This window comes from Eurosta solidaginis, chromosome 2 (assembly GCF_040869045.1).
Source record: "Eurosta solidaginis isolate ZX-2024a chromosome 2, ASM4086904v1, whole genome shotgun sequence".
In the NCBI taxonomy this organism is placed as follows: domain Eukaryota; kingdom Metazoa; phylum Arthropoda; class Insecta; order Diptera; family Tephritidae; genus Eurosta; species Eurosta solidaginis.
The window spans coordinates 266,324,851-266,339,973 of NC_090320.1; the positions used below are offsets into that span (position 1 = coordinate 266,324,851).

A 15,123-nucleotide genomic window follows, 5' to 3' on the forward strand; every position below is an offset into this window, starting at 1 on the left:
GACAGCAGAAAACTAAAAAATTTTTAACCTACGGTAAAGTTTGTCAAATAATTGAAATAAATTTAAAGTATTTAATTGAAGAGTTTATTTATTTGCCTACGCCGGGTTCAAGAAATTTAGTTCATTTTTTACAAAAATAAAAAATGTTTATCATAATTTGCTGCCGTTTCCTTAAATATGTCGACAAATACGGAATCGCAAAATCATATTGATGGGCATACCGCTGCCAACTTTGCAGCTTTGAATGACACATCTGGAGGTCTGGAAATACACCAGAACGCTGAACGTAATATATTCTCCGGAGAAAATACCACTGCCAATCTTGCAGCTCCGCAGAATGCGTTGCCGAGGCAACTTCAAGCAGAGTTAACGTCGGGTGCAAATACAAGTGCGTCAACATCGCTGGCATTTGCCAATGCCAACAACAACTGGTTTGAACGCAATATATTTTCCGGAGAAATGCCACTGCCAATCTTGCAGCTCCGCAGAATACGTTGCCGAGGCAACTTCAAGCAGAGTTAACGTCGGGCGCAAATACAAGTGCGTCAACATCGCTGGCATTTGCCAAAGCCGACAACAACTGGTTTGAACGCAATATATTTTCCGGAGAAAATACCACTGCCAATCTTCCAGCTCCGCAGAATACGTTGCCGAGCCTACTTCAAACAGAGTTTTCGTCGGGTGCAAACACAAGTGCGCCAACATCGCTGGCATTTACTTTGGCCACCAACAACTGGTTTGGAGAGGCTACCGGAGAGCAACTACGGCCATCTACTAACGTATCGAGTAAAGTGACCGCCATCAATTCATGTGCACCACCATTGTCCATACATCGTCATGCCAGCCGTAGTGACTCAGTATCTTCCACTAGTTCGCGATCGGTGCAGCTTAAAGCACAAGACTATCGGCGCAGAGCTGAACTACTTCAAGAACAGGGGGAGATACTCAAGCAGAAAGAAGCTCTGGTAGTACAAGAACGTGAACTCTTGGATCGCATCGAAACAATATGCTTGGATGATGACGCTAAAGACGTATCAGAGCAACCGCGCGAATGTTCGAACTTGATTCCAGCCAACTTTAATGCGAACCAACCCTTTAAACCGCATGTATCGAATTCAGCATGCGCATCGAACGTAGGTCACCTAAATACAGGTAATGGTGTTTTACCTGAAATTCGGAGAAGCCAACCGGGAGCTATCAACCCACCGGCAACTGACATACAGACATTATTAAATAGAATATCGTGTTTGGAACAACAGCTCCGAATAACATCTGTAACGAATCAGGCTTGCTTTCCTCTGCAAAACTCATCAGTACCTCCTGCTGATCTACCATTCACTATGGCATGCTCCATGGTTTCTCCTCATCGATTAACCAGAGAGCAAATCGCCGCTCGAAGTAGCATCGCAAAAGAAATTCCTAAGTTCGATGGCAAGCCATCAGAGTGACCACTCTTTTACGCCACTTTCAATCGAACAACTGAGCTATGTGGGTTTTCCGATGCGGAGAACCTTTTGAGGCTCCGAAAATCTCTAGAGGGCCCGGCGCGCAATGCGGTAAAGAATCTATATATGCATTCTTCCTGTGTACCACAAATCATCTCAACTTTAAGAATGCGGTTTGGTCGTCCCGAACTAATAATCAATGAACTCCAACATCAGATCAAGGAGTTGCCACTTCCTTCAGAAAGTCAGCTTGAAACTATAGTAGATTTCGCCATCGCTGTGCAAAATATATGTGCAACTATGAAAGCATCAGGGCTAGATAATCATTTGACCAATCCGGATCTGGAGCAAAAACTAGTATCGAAGTTACGCGGACTATTACCGGCGTACTGGGGCATGCACAAGCAAGGTCTAACGAATTGCAATCTTCAAATTTTCAGTGATTGGCTCTTTCAACTGGCACAAGGAGCCAACTGTGTGCTCGTACCAACTGAGCAAACAAAGATGAGGAAACGTGGTTCTATTAATCACCACACAAAATCGGTAAGCTGTATCGTGTGTAGCGAGGATTGTAGTTCTTTGTCTAATTGCACCTCTTTCAAGGATATGGCGCGACCTCAAAGGTGGGACACTGTACGTCGAAACAAATTATGCTACAAATGCTTGAGGAAACATACAGTTTATGACTGTACATCTAATAATACATGTGGGGTAAATGGCTGCACGCGGTACCACCACCCACTATTGCACAGCGAGTCCGCACCTATTAGTGGAAATCATTCGTCTAACGTTACAAACAAAACACAAACGGCTAATATTAACTCTCATAACTTAAGTGAAGGGAATACTTTTTTCCGTGTATTACCTGTAATTTTGCATGCAGGCGTTAACACAGTGTCGACATATGCGTTTATAGGCGATGGATCCGCTGTTACCCTCATCGATGAAGAGCTTTTGAAAAGACTGGACGTAAGAGGCACACCGCAACCTCTTTGCTTACGGTGGACAGGCGACACGCACCGCTATGAGGATGACTCCATTATGGTCGACCTAGCCATATCTTCCAAGAATGGCAATGAAAAGTTTCCATTAAAAGCTGTACGTTCCGTAAAGAAACTAGAATTGCCTACTCAATCTCTAGACGCTTTGAAATTAAAATCAAAGTTTAAGTATCTAAGGGACATTCCATTGCATTCTTATCACAACGCAGTGCCGCAGCTTTTGATCGGACTAAACAATGCTGCTCTTGGCCTTGCAGTAAAGTCTAAACAAGGTGGTGATAATTTTCCTATTGCCGAAAAAACTAAGCTAGGGTGGACCATCAAAGGCCAGGGGTCACCGCCACTCCAAGTCACAGGACAACATCTTTATCACATATGTGATTGCTTTGAGCATAAAGAGTTGATACAAGTCGTTAAATCATTTCTATGCCTCGACAATTTAGGCGTGGTAGCTAACGATGCAGCTCTGATGTCCAAAGAGGAGCAGCTCGCCGCCCAACTACAAGAGCAACTCACGGTTCGAGTAGGTGAACGATTTGAAACCGGACTGCTTTGGAAGCACCCGAATGTGCGGCTACCAGACAGCCTGCCTATGGCAAAATACCGTGCTCAATGTTTACTAAATAAAATGCAGCGCGACCCTAAACTTTCAGAGATACTTCAAGCCAAAATGGTTGACTACCTTCGAAAGGGATGTGCAAGGCGAATAACACCAGAGGATACTGCCGTCGAAAGTTATTGGTATTTGCCGTGTGTAATCCAAATAAGCCAGGCAAGGTTCGCCTTGTATGGGACGCTGCAGCTAAAGTGAATGGCGTATCACTCAACTCTATTGTTCGCCGGTCCAGATCTGACAACGCCACTGCTATCAGTTCTTTTCAAGTTTCGTCAAAAACGTTTCGCCATTACCGCCGATATTGAAGAAATGTTCCATCAGGTACGAATCCGTTCTGAGGACCAACATTTTCTCCGATTCCTCTGGCACGAGCCAAGAAAACTCGAGCCAACTCATCTTATTATGTCAGTGATGACATTTGGGTCCAAATGTTCGACAAGCTGCACACAATTCGTTAAAAATAAAAATGCAACTGAATTTCAGAATGAGTTCCCCAATGCCGCGAGATGCATACTTGAAAACCATTACGTGGACGATATGTTAGATAGCGTGGACACTGAAGAAGAGGCCGTTCACCTGGCACTCGATGTTAAACGTGTCCATGAAAAAGGGGGGTTTCATATCCGCAATTTTCTTTCGAACTCGGACAAAGTACTGGAAGCCCTAGGTGCAAAGACGAATGAATCTCTTTGCCTCAACTTTGAAAACGAACTACCAACTGAAAAGGTCCTAGGAATATGGTGGATCGCCTCAACGGACCATCTCGCTTTTAGAGTATCAGCCAAGCACAGGGAGTCAGATTTGCTGATCAATCAATGGCGACCAACCAAACGTGAGATATTAAGTCTCGTAATGACTATTTATGATCCACTTGGATTCATCGGATTCTATGTGGTTTTTGCTAAGATAATCTTGCAGGAGATATGGAGATCGGGGTGCGACTGGGATGAACGCATTTCTGATGTTCAGTTCTCAAAGTGGCTTCGATGGCTAAGCCTCATTCCACAAATTGAGAAGATGCGAATTCCACGCCAATACACCAGGGCCAGTTTCATCAGCCCACCTCAAATTGAGTTACACACATTAGTTGATGCTAGTGAGTCGAGCTATGCAGCTGTTTGTTACTTGCGCTTTTCAGATGGCAAAGTCGTTGACTGCGCCATGGTTTCTAGTAAAACTAGGGTAGCGCCACTAAAGGTTATGTCTATTCCGCGGCTAGAATTGAAGGCTGCGCTACTCGGAGCTCGTCTTGCAAAGCACATAAAAGAATCACACTCCATCTCAATTACAGCCTCCATTTTTTGGTCCGACTCGAGGAGAGTTTTGGCGTGGCTACAGGCTGATGCTCGACGATACAAGCAGTTTGTCGCTTTTCGGGTCAGCGAAATCCTAGAGTTGAGCAATTTGAAGGAATGGCGTTGGGTCCCGACTGCAGAGAATGTTGCTGATGAAGCAACAAAATGGCGTGGCGATCCTGATTTTTCCAGCGAAAGCCGTTGGCTGAAAGGACCTCCATTTCTTAGACTAAACCCAGACGAGTGGCCTATTCAAAGAAAATCGATTTCGAACAACATTACCGAAGAGCTTCGCCCACAGTATGTTGGCAATCACAGTGAATTACAACACTTACGACCCGTAACGGGTGAGCCTGAACGGTTCTCAACGTGGAATCGTCTCCTCCGCGCCACTGCAAGGTGCGCACGCGCTTGGTTAAGTAAAGTACGTGGTGGGTCTGTTCCACGAGACACACTCAGCTCTTAAAACCTAGTTACAGCTCAAAAACAACTCTGGAAAAGAGCGCAAATGGACGTGTTTGCCGATGAGATAGCTTCATTGTTGAAGGGAAAGCCGATTGGAAAGGCTAGCGATATCTATAAATTGTCGCCCTATCTTGACAACGATAAAGTGTTGCGAGTAGATGGAAGAGTTTTAGTCAACAAAGCCAAAACAAAATAGGAAAAAAGTTGGTTTGCTGATGAAGCTGGAGGAAAAAGGCATTTTTAATGGAAAATAAAGGTAATTATCTGATTTTTAAATGATATATATTTAATTTATTATTATTATTTATTTACATATAGCAGCTGAATCACTTCTTCAACGTTTCCAGCGCATCAACTCTTGGTAATTCCATACGACAGCATGACACTGATAATATGCGTCCATAAATATCGAAAGAGGTGTTAAAAGACGCGCATTGACCTCGACAACAATAATCAGAAGATGGAGGTAAATTATTTTGTGTTGGACAAGAGATATTTGCAAAAGAAGTTGAAAATTGTCAATTGATAATTTTCATGTGCGCGTTGTAATGTTGATGATATTCGTACCCACAAAAAAAAATTGTGGTCATGAGTGTTTTGCGCAGATATAGTTTTGGTCTCCAAACCGGTGTTGGACCCACCCAGATTAATTGTTTATAAGCGCGAGCTAAAATTTTTCCTTTCCGCCTTCGGATTATTGTTATTGGATTTGGTGCTGCATGTTATCTTGCACTCAAAGAAATGGAATATGATAAGAAACTTATAGATTTTCTGTCGAAACGTTTATATGATCGCATCACTTCAAGATTATCACATGGTATATGTAATGGTGATCCAGAGCAAAGGTATAGTGGTTTATTAAATTTATCATACTTCTAGCCTTAAAAGATGTGGCGTTGTCTAGTGCCTCAGCATGTACTTCTGCATCACTGGAACCTACGTGCGATTGGAACTGATGAGGATTTGGCACATAGTTCAATAAGGTATACGAGTTTACCGTACTGAATTGTTTAGTTAATTTGAAAGTAATTTATTGTTAAATTTTTATAGATTTGGTATTGGTTGTTTTACCACCATTGAAGAGGTTGATTATATTACCGATACCTGCATCAAACATGTCGAACGTTTACGTGAAATGTCTCCATCATGGGAGATGGTTCTAGAACCGATTGATTTGAAAAATATCCAATGGTCGCAACATTAATTTTGTATTTGATATATAAATAAGGGACCGTTTTGTATCGTATGCATCTTTTAGTGTATGTATTTATATTCCAAAGCAGTTTAATGTAAAGTGAGATACAACTTTTTCGGAATTATATTGTTCCTACTTTATCTGCCTAAGGCAAGGTGCACACGAGGCTACGCGTCATAGACGCGTACAAGATATTTTATGTAGCTACAATTCCTCTACGCTTCAAAATCTGCATACGTAGCTACTTACAAGCGTCGCTACAAAAATTTATTTGTGCTGTATAATTGCCATTATACAAAAGTTGATTTTGTATAAAATTAAAAACAAAAGTTTTCACCACCGCGCATAAGAGAAAAAAAAGAATTTTCAATTCCAAACGGGTTTCAATAACAAGTTTTGTTTGTAGCGGTCAACATAAACATGTCCAGCGACGAAGAATTGGTATTGCTAAATTTCCTTCGTCGCAGAAAGGAAAAGAAAGCAAAGAGAAAATATTGGGCACATCCATATATTCAGAAAAATGTTAATTGTAGACTGTTTGTATGTGCAAAGGAGTTGTCTCAGGATGATACAAAGTTCCGGACATTTTATCGCATGTCAAAAGCTACATTCAAGGATTTGGTTATGCTCGTTGGTGCTTCCATACAGAAAGAAAACACCAATATGCGTGAAAGTGTCCCTCCTGAAGAACGGCTTATGGTAACATTAAGGTATGTGTATAACATTGTTTCATTCAATGTACGGGATTCAATTGTGTAGGGCCTCATTTTCGGAAAAGGTTCAGTAACGTTGTTGTTGTTGTTGTTGTAGTAATGTTTCGCCCCACCTAATAGCTGCGACCGATCACAAATCGCCATCAACATCCTCTAACGGGAGTCCAAGGAAACTTGCTGTTTCGACAGAGGTGGACCATAATTAAAGGGGTGTTAGAGGCGTTGGTTCCACATTACAATTAAAGAGATGGTTGGTGTCATGTGGGGACACATTGCAAGCGAGGCATACATTTTGTATGTCGGGGTTGATTCTGGATATGTAAGAGTTTAACCTGTTACAGTATCCAGATCGAAGTTGAGCTAGAGTGACGAGCGTTTCCCTAGGCAGAGTGCGTTTCTCCTGTTGTTGTGTTAACAGTGGTCGTTCCTCTTCTGCTAGTTTTGGGTATTGTTCTTTAAGTACTGGATTCACCGGGCAATTCCTGGCATAGAGGTCCGACTCTTTGTGGATTTCACTGAGGACCTGTTTGTGCTTTTTAGCTTTATATGGCTGTGTCCTCAGGTACCTTATTTCCTCATAATGCTTACGGAGATTACCTCTTAAGCCCTGGGCGGTGTAGCCTCATCAATCAGATGTCTGTTGGGATGTCCAGGTTTCTGGGTATTCAACAGAAACTGTTTCGTTATCATTTCATTTCTCTCCCTAATGGGGAGTATTCTCGCCTCAATATGTAGATGGTGTTCTGGGGACGTAAGACGACAGCCCGTAGCGGTTCTGAGGGCGGTATTTTGGCAGGCCTGTAAATTCTTCCAGTGAGTAGCCTTTAGGCTTGGCCACCATAACGGGGACGCGTAGAATGCAATCGACCGGCCAATTGCTTTGTAAGTGGTAATGAGCGTTTCTTTATCTTTACCCCAAGTGCTGCCGGCAAGAGGTTTGAGGATTTTATTACCACCCATATTCTGCATTTCGACTTGGATTGTAATTTTTTCGATTTGGCAATTTTGGTATTCTGTGTTCCAATCTCTTTCGATCCAACTTCGAATCGTTCGATTTTGTGTATTCTGCATTTCGATCGTAGTTCCGTTTTTCTAAGTTGCAAATTAGTTGGCGGAAAAATATTTTTTTTTATTTTTTTATTCATTTATAACAGAATTTTAACAAAAATGTAAGTAAAACTTGTTAAGAAACGTAAAAGGCTTGATGATGACTGTTTTTTATATGTTTCCAGGTCAAAAACAACGTCGATGTCGCACATTGGGCCGAACTTTTCAAAACCACCTACATATCACAAATATTAGCCGACTTTAATCATTTTTGTACAGAAATTTTTGTAATTGAATTCTGAAGAGACTTACATCGCCTGATTTTTAAAATTAATTACAAAATAAAAAAAATAAAATAAAAAATTAAAAACAATTTTGCAAAATGTTCTTTAAAAAATTGTTTAAACAAATTAATTTTACAAAACGTATGTCAATTAGCAAAACCTACTGTCTCTTAAAGTGTATATCATTCTCTTAAGTATTGAGCAAAAATTATGTGTCACGAAAATGATACATAAATACGTATTATAATATAAAGTTCTGCAAAGAATAGGCTATTTTGCAACAAATTGTTTAATAAACAAATTAATTTGAAGAATCAAGTGATGTGAGTCTCTTCAGAATTCAATTGCGAAAATTTCTGTCTAAAAATTGTTGCAGTCGGTTGATTTTTCGTACCTGTAAGTGGTTTTGAATGAAATTAGTGCTTAATCCCCAATGTGTGTCGAAGTCCTTGGACGTATTTGCCCCGTAAAAGTATCTTAACACATACTTGAAAGCATCCTTATTAAGTCGAAAGTTTTTTGAACCTAAATAAGAAAATAAGTCATTAAACTTTACCACTTTTAAGTTAAATTTCTTACAATTCGGCACTCGTCTCAAATTGATTACACAAATCTCGCAATATTTGCCTTTCCATTCTCGCCTGGCCATTTTCGTATGCGTTCCAACTCCATAAATAATGCCGCGGCTATTGATTCAATTATAATAGACAGCTATAATTTGTGTCTGTTCGTTGGGTCCAGTTATATGCCAAAGCAAGCTGCCCGAGTAGAGGAAGGTGAAGCGAAAACGTAAACAATCCTTGCGGAAAGAATAAGTAAATCTTTATAAAGTATTTTAGGCCAGTGTAATGAAATTAGCATCCATAAAATTCAGAAAATGTCAGCTATATTTATGCAGGAATCCGTTTTAATAAAACTTGGTGGCCGCGGCAGGGAATTGGCCAAAAGAAGGACAAAAACACACTTACAATTATGAAAGCACTCCATTCAAAAAAATATAACACTGCGGCAATATATTCTATTGCTTTTCTTTGTACAAAATGGCTTGGATAATAAAATATAAACGTTTTTCAGTGTTTTTTTACAAATTTTCCTCAATTTATTTTGTTCCAGTGTTCACACATTCCGTACAGACAGCTGATTTCGAAAAATCATTTGCTCTTCCTCTTCTCATTACGATTCCGTCGTAATGCAGAATACCCAACTTCGACTTAAGCAGAGCGTAGAACAGGAACGTAATCGAAATGCAGAATAGGGGTGTACGCCTCTGGATTTTCGGTACAATTGCGGTTGCATGCTCTCCAAGTTCAAAAAAATAGGGGATAGGACACCACCCTGTTCCACACCTTGTTTAATTCCTCTTGGCTTGGATGTTGCATTCCTGAATTGCACCGATGCTAGCCGACCAGACAGATAATTTGCGGTCCACCTTTTAAGACTTAGAGGAAGGGGAGACCCTTCCAGGTCTTGCAGTAACGTGCCATAGTTGACCGTATCAAAAGCTTTTGACAGGTCTAACGCAATGAGTACTGTCCAATGATGAGGGTTTTGATTTAATACGCAATTTATTTGGATGTGCTGTGTAGTTTTCTGAAGACATGCTGATGATTGGCTAGTTGCAAATTTGCTTTGAATTAGGGGAGCAAAATGGCTTCAAGCGCCTTGGCTACTGGCGACAGGAGAGATATCGGGCGATATGACTCTCCTATGTTAGCTGGTTTCCCAGGCTTTAGTAGCGGGACCACCTTGGCCATTTTCCATTATTCGGGTATGACAAAGGTGGAAAGAGACAGGTTGAAGACATGCACTAAATATTTGAAACCCTCTTTCCCTAGGCTTTTAAGCCCACTGCTTTGGATGGTTTAGCATGACCGATGGCATCGCCGACCTCTTTGGCGGTGATGGTAATTGGTGGCGCGCTGAATTTATGTTTATGTGCGTGTCTGTTGGCCCTCCGTCTATCTTTGTCGACCGTAGAATGCATTATATGTTGTCGGCAGAAAGCGCTCGCGCATTTTTTCGCATCCGACAGCACTTTATCACCAAAGGCGATGGAAACTTTGTCATTGTGCCTAGACGGATTCGATAGGAATTTTACGGTGGACCAGAGTTTACCTACAGCGGCAGAGAGGTTACAACTGCTTAAATGCTCCTCCCATCTCGCCCGCTTGTGTTCATCCACAAGCAATCTGATGCGTTGGTTTATATCCCTTAATTTGGGGGTCGCCGGGATCGAATTGTCTTATAAGGTCACATTCTCTCTCTAAACTTACGGCCTTCGCCGGGAAGTGGGGCCGAATTTCGGGAATTCTACCGACGGGAGTTAAACGAGCCGAGGCGGGCGTCAGTCGGGATAGGGAGGGCAGCAAAGCGGTTGTCTGTAAAGGATTTGTATTCGTCCCACTTTCCTTTTTTAAAGTTAATGAAAGTGCGTTTTTCTGTGACGATGAAGTCAGCGGAACGCTCGAGCGAAATAAGTATAGGCAGGTGGTCGGATGCCAATGTTACCATCGGCTGCCAGTTGACGCAGTTTACGAGTCCTGAGCTCACGATTGATATGTCCGACGAACTGGGACAGCTTCCTACCATACGTGTGGCGGCGTCTCCGTTTATTGTGCAGAACGTCGTTTCTTCTATTTGATCCACCAACATCTCACCCATACTGTCCGCCCGCAAGTTTGAATACTATAGATCGTGATGGGCATTGAAATCGCCTAAGATAATGCGATTTGTTTCCAGTGAGTAAGGCTCTGATATTAGGGCGGTATCCACTGGGGCAACAGGTGGCAGGAGGGATGTAGATGTTGATGATTTCTAGGTTTGCATCGCCTGACCGGACAGATAGGGCAGGGACGCTATCCCTGCGGTCGATGCCGGGATCAAATATATGATATTGCACAGAGTGGTGTATGATAAACTCGAGGCCGCCTCCATTTCCGCTCTCACGATCTTTTCTGTGAACATTATACCCAGAACACGTCTGCAGTGCAGATCGTCGCGGAGACCAGAACATCTAGGAAAGTGGCACCGTCCATGGCAGGAGCTGCATTGGGCGGATGTCGCAAACGTATATATTCTGTGCTGGCAAACGGTGCAAAGGGAGGTAGGGACTAAGAGTCTGTTTCCCTGACCTACACAATTGCTGTATTCAACTGTTGAGCGAGCGATTGGATTTGATTGTGGTGAAAGCTATGAGCCGTCGTTATCACTAAATTGCACATAACCGCCTAGGCCATTTAAACTGCTGCGTAGAGATGCGACACAAAATCGCTTGCAGCACCTGGGGGAAAGTACAAAGCAACACCTTTGACGATGTAGAACGCAATTGGCCGACCGATCTTTTTGTGAGCCACCAGTATGGTCTTCCGATCTACCGAACCTCCACTGGATACAGTTGCAGGCCTACCATAATTCTACACTCATAACTGCTATGGAATGCTTGGTTATGACATCTGAATAACACGAACTCCTCCTTTTGAAGATCGAAATGATATGCTAAACAAGCTGCTTCTGAAATTTTCTAACTCGGGATTTCCCGACCGAAAACCGTTTTATCCAGATAAATACGCGCTGGCCCGCAAAGGTTTCTAAACACAGTTGGCTTAAACCGCATTTCCATACGTTGCAGATAAGTACGCACATTTCCAGGGCCCGATACCATCTCGCCTTTCATAATCTGGTTAAAGTACTTTCAATAGTGCTTAGCCCCTCCAAAACCTTCCGGTACCTGGGGTAATTAAACACTTCCCAGTGAGTTCCTTGTCACCTTGTCACTTGCTCAGCTTCGATATTGTTACAGAGTAAATTCTTACTTATCCAGAATCACCCCGGCATGCGTCATGTAATGTAGAACCAACAACTCTAGCAGTAATTTCTTTGTCGTCCAACTCTGTTGAAAATCCTAGTATTAGGTTTCGCTACAACAACACTGTTCTGATGACAAATTCGATTTGTTATAGGAATATTTTCTGAGTCGGAGATTTTCATTAGATATGAGTATCTTTGAATTGAGGCCACTACTGAGTTGGTGGCGAACATGTTGTTGTGTATGTGCGTGGTCTAAATTCTTTATAACTTTTTGTTTAGGTACCTGGCTACAGGATGCACGTTCAATGCGCTTGCTTTATATTTTCAAAGAGGAGAACGTACAATCGGAGTAATTGTTGAAGAAACAACAAAAGCTATATGGAATTCATTAAAAGATTGTTATATGACATTGCCAAATGAGGAGCGTTGGAAGAGTATTGCGGGATGGTTCTCTGATCTATGGCAGCTGCCAAATTGCTTAGGAGCTATCGACGGAAAGCATGTGCGAATTCAAAAATATCCAAATTCGGGTTCAGCTAATTTCAATTACAAAAACTACCATTCAGTAATATTACTTGCCTGTCGCGATGCCGACGGGATATTTACATCAATAGAATGCGGATTTGCAGGACAAAATAGCGACGGGGGAGTTTTTAGAATTTCGACGTTTGGACGTTGGTTAGAAAGTTACAATAATTTACCATCCCCAAAGGAACTACCGCATGACGACAGTGGAAATAAGTTTCCATATTATTTCGTAGCAGATAACGCCTTTCCTTTAAGGAAAAATGTTATGCGGCCTTATCCGGAAAGAAACATTATCAACAAGATGCGCATATTTAATTATTGACTAAGTCGCGGTAGGAAGAACATAGAGTGCAGTTTCAGGATGATGGTAAAAAAATTTGAAGTTTTCTCAACACCTATACGATGCCAAAAGTACGAAACAATCATTTCAATTATACAAAGTGCTAATATCCTACATAATTTTATAAGGAAAAAAGATGGCATATCATACACGATCTTCCTTCCCGATATCGAAAACCAGCAACCAGTTCAACGGAACATAAATACTCTGCCAGAGTTCGATAATGTAAACATAATGGAAAATTCTGCCCCACAAAACTTACGACACTATTTAAGCAATTAGGTTTTATTACCAAATGTTTCTTTGCCCTGGCAGTGGAATTATTGTTTATAAAAACTGTTAGACTGTTTTACTTTCCATTTAACAAAATTTATTGCAATAAAATTAATTCAAATAGTTGAAAAAAAAGTGAGTAATAATTCATATCAAATAATATTACGAATAGTACTCGATCTGTTCTGTGAATGAGGCTAATTTGAACTATGTGTACACATGCGAATAAAATTATAGCAGCAAAAATTAATTGCAAGTTGTTTCAGCTACTTCCTTTTTTGTTTTCACTATTTTTAAATAAAACTTAAATGAACGAAAACTATGCAAACCGATTTCAAAAACATGTTCTAAATTTTGGGAAACATTTTAAGCATGTGATTTTTTAGTCCATCTTATTTATATATATATTTATATAATTATTTTTCTAAAGCAAAACTAGGTGAAAACCGCAAAAAGGCCTTGTGCCAATACTTACTTCCCTAGGTGTACATGTATTCAAACTAGCATCCACTTGTAACACTGGTACTTTTTTCGTTCACTATTGTATCGTCTAAAACATGACTACTTCTATGTAGTAAGATACTCATGAGATCAGTCCATTGAAAACATACCCATTCTAACATCTGTTTATAACTAAATAATAGTATAATTATATAATAAATATTATACAAAAATGCAAGTTTACTCGGGCGAAGGAGCTGGGGTGCAGACCATAAGATGTTGCTGGATCAAACAGTTCCCGCCTGACAGATTGTGCCCTTTGTTCATTTAAAAGCTCCTCTAGCAGCATCATAGATCGAATTTTAAATGTGCGCAAATTCTCGAGAGAAAGACTTCTTACGTCGGGAAGTAAGCTCATTAGAAAAATTTTTTTTTTGGATCTTCCGAAGTTGTATTTCCCTTTTTTGTTTTAAGGTAATTTAGCACCGCCACATCGACTTCATCTCGGGCTGTTTTATTTCTTTTCTTGGCACTAAATGTTGGTTCAAAATTGCTTTCTTTGGCTGGATGTGATTCTAGGTTGTTGCAGATCAAAGACCCTGTCTTCGTGGGGGCTGTAGTTGTCGTCAGCAATTGATCCATTTTCAATTTCATCCAAATATTGTTCTTCCATTTCTGATATTATAATGTTGCTGGTATTTTCAGAATGATGCACTGGTTTTACATATGGAAGAACGAATTGCATAATGTCGTGCAAATAGTAAGGCCTCTTCGCTTTAGTAGAAGATCCACTAGGAGATGGCTTGAGTCTTCTTACAAAGCCATTTCGTAAGTTCTTCCACTTTTCTTTGCAATCAGGCACTGTAAGGAAGAGTGTAATAAATTTAGATCTATTTAGACATATTCTTTGTTTTTATTTATAAAAAGAAATCCAAAATCTACACACCTGACCAATTCATTTCCACACCAATTGCTGCCCAGGCTCTTTCTGTAACATCTTTCTTCGAATATTCTGCTAAATTATTTTTGTATAGGTAAGGATAATTCTCAACCAATTGAACGAATTTAGTCGCGTCGACCATTTTATATTTGTTTATATGAAATAAATTCAATATATAATTATAGCAACAGAAGCACAGCACACAAGTTTGCAAACGAAAAATTGTAAACAAACATCTTCTTCTTGCTCTTTTCTAGGCGTATTTACGCCTAGCGACCAACATTTCTGTACGCCTAGCTACACGAAAATTTCATGCTTTGTCGCTTTCATGCAGCTGACGCCTCGTATGCAGCTCTCCATTCAAATACATGTGTTCGGCATCAAAGCGTACAAATTTCGCTTGCAGCGTCTAATACGCGTAGCCTCGTGTGCACCTTGCCTAAGGTCGTTATTTTGTAGTATTAAAATTATATTGGGAAATGCTATTGCTAAATGTTTTTTGTAGTGGACCTTATTTTCAATACATGTATCTATGAATACTAACGTTACTGTCTCCAAGAGATGTTGAAAATTTGGGATGAGATTGTATATAAAATTCTGAGTTAATAGTATGTTCATGAATAAGTACTGATTTATTTTAAATTTCATGTATTTTGTAAAGTAAAAATTAAGTAATTTAGTAACCTAATAAATATCGAAGATACATATATACATAATAACGTTTAACGTTGGA

General features: G+C 40.5%; 2 long non-coding RNA genes across 3 annotated transcripts; one reads left to right on the forward strand and one right to left on the reverse strand.

The window, feature by feature from the left end:
• Nucleotides 1-2,965: 2,965 nt before the first annotated feature.
• On the forward strand, nt 2,966-6,086 carry LOC137240901 (uncharacterized). Of its 2 annotated transcripts, XR_010949854.1 has the most exons (4): nt 2,966-5,078; nt 5,141-5,667; nt 5,727-5,805; nt 5,873-6,086. It is a non-coding gene; the product is annotated as an uncharacterized lncRNA (long non-coding RNA). The 2 variants fall into 2 exon arrangements; XR_010949853.1 differs by having other exon boundaries at nt 5,141-5,805.
• Nucleotides 6,087-7,887: 1,801 nt separating this feature from the next.
• On the reverse strand, nt 7,888-9,266 carry LOC137242756 (uncharacterized). The gene is made up of 3 exons (XR_010950357.1): nt 9,030-9,266; nt 8,641-8,860; nt 7,888-8,586 (listed from the first exon to the last, which is right to left on the reverse strand). It is a non-coding gene; the product is annotated as an uncharacterized lncRNA (long non-coding RNA).
• Between the last annotated feature and the right edge of the window lie 5,857 nt (nt 9,267-15,123).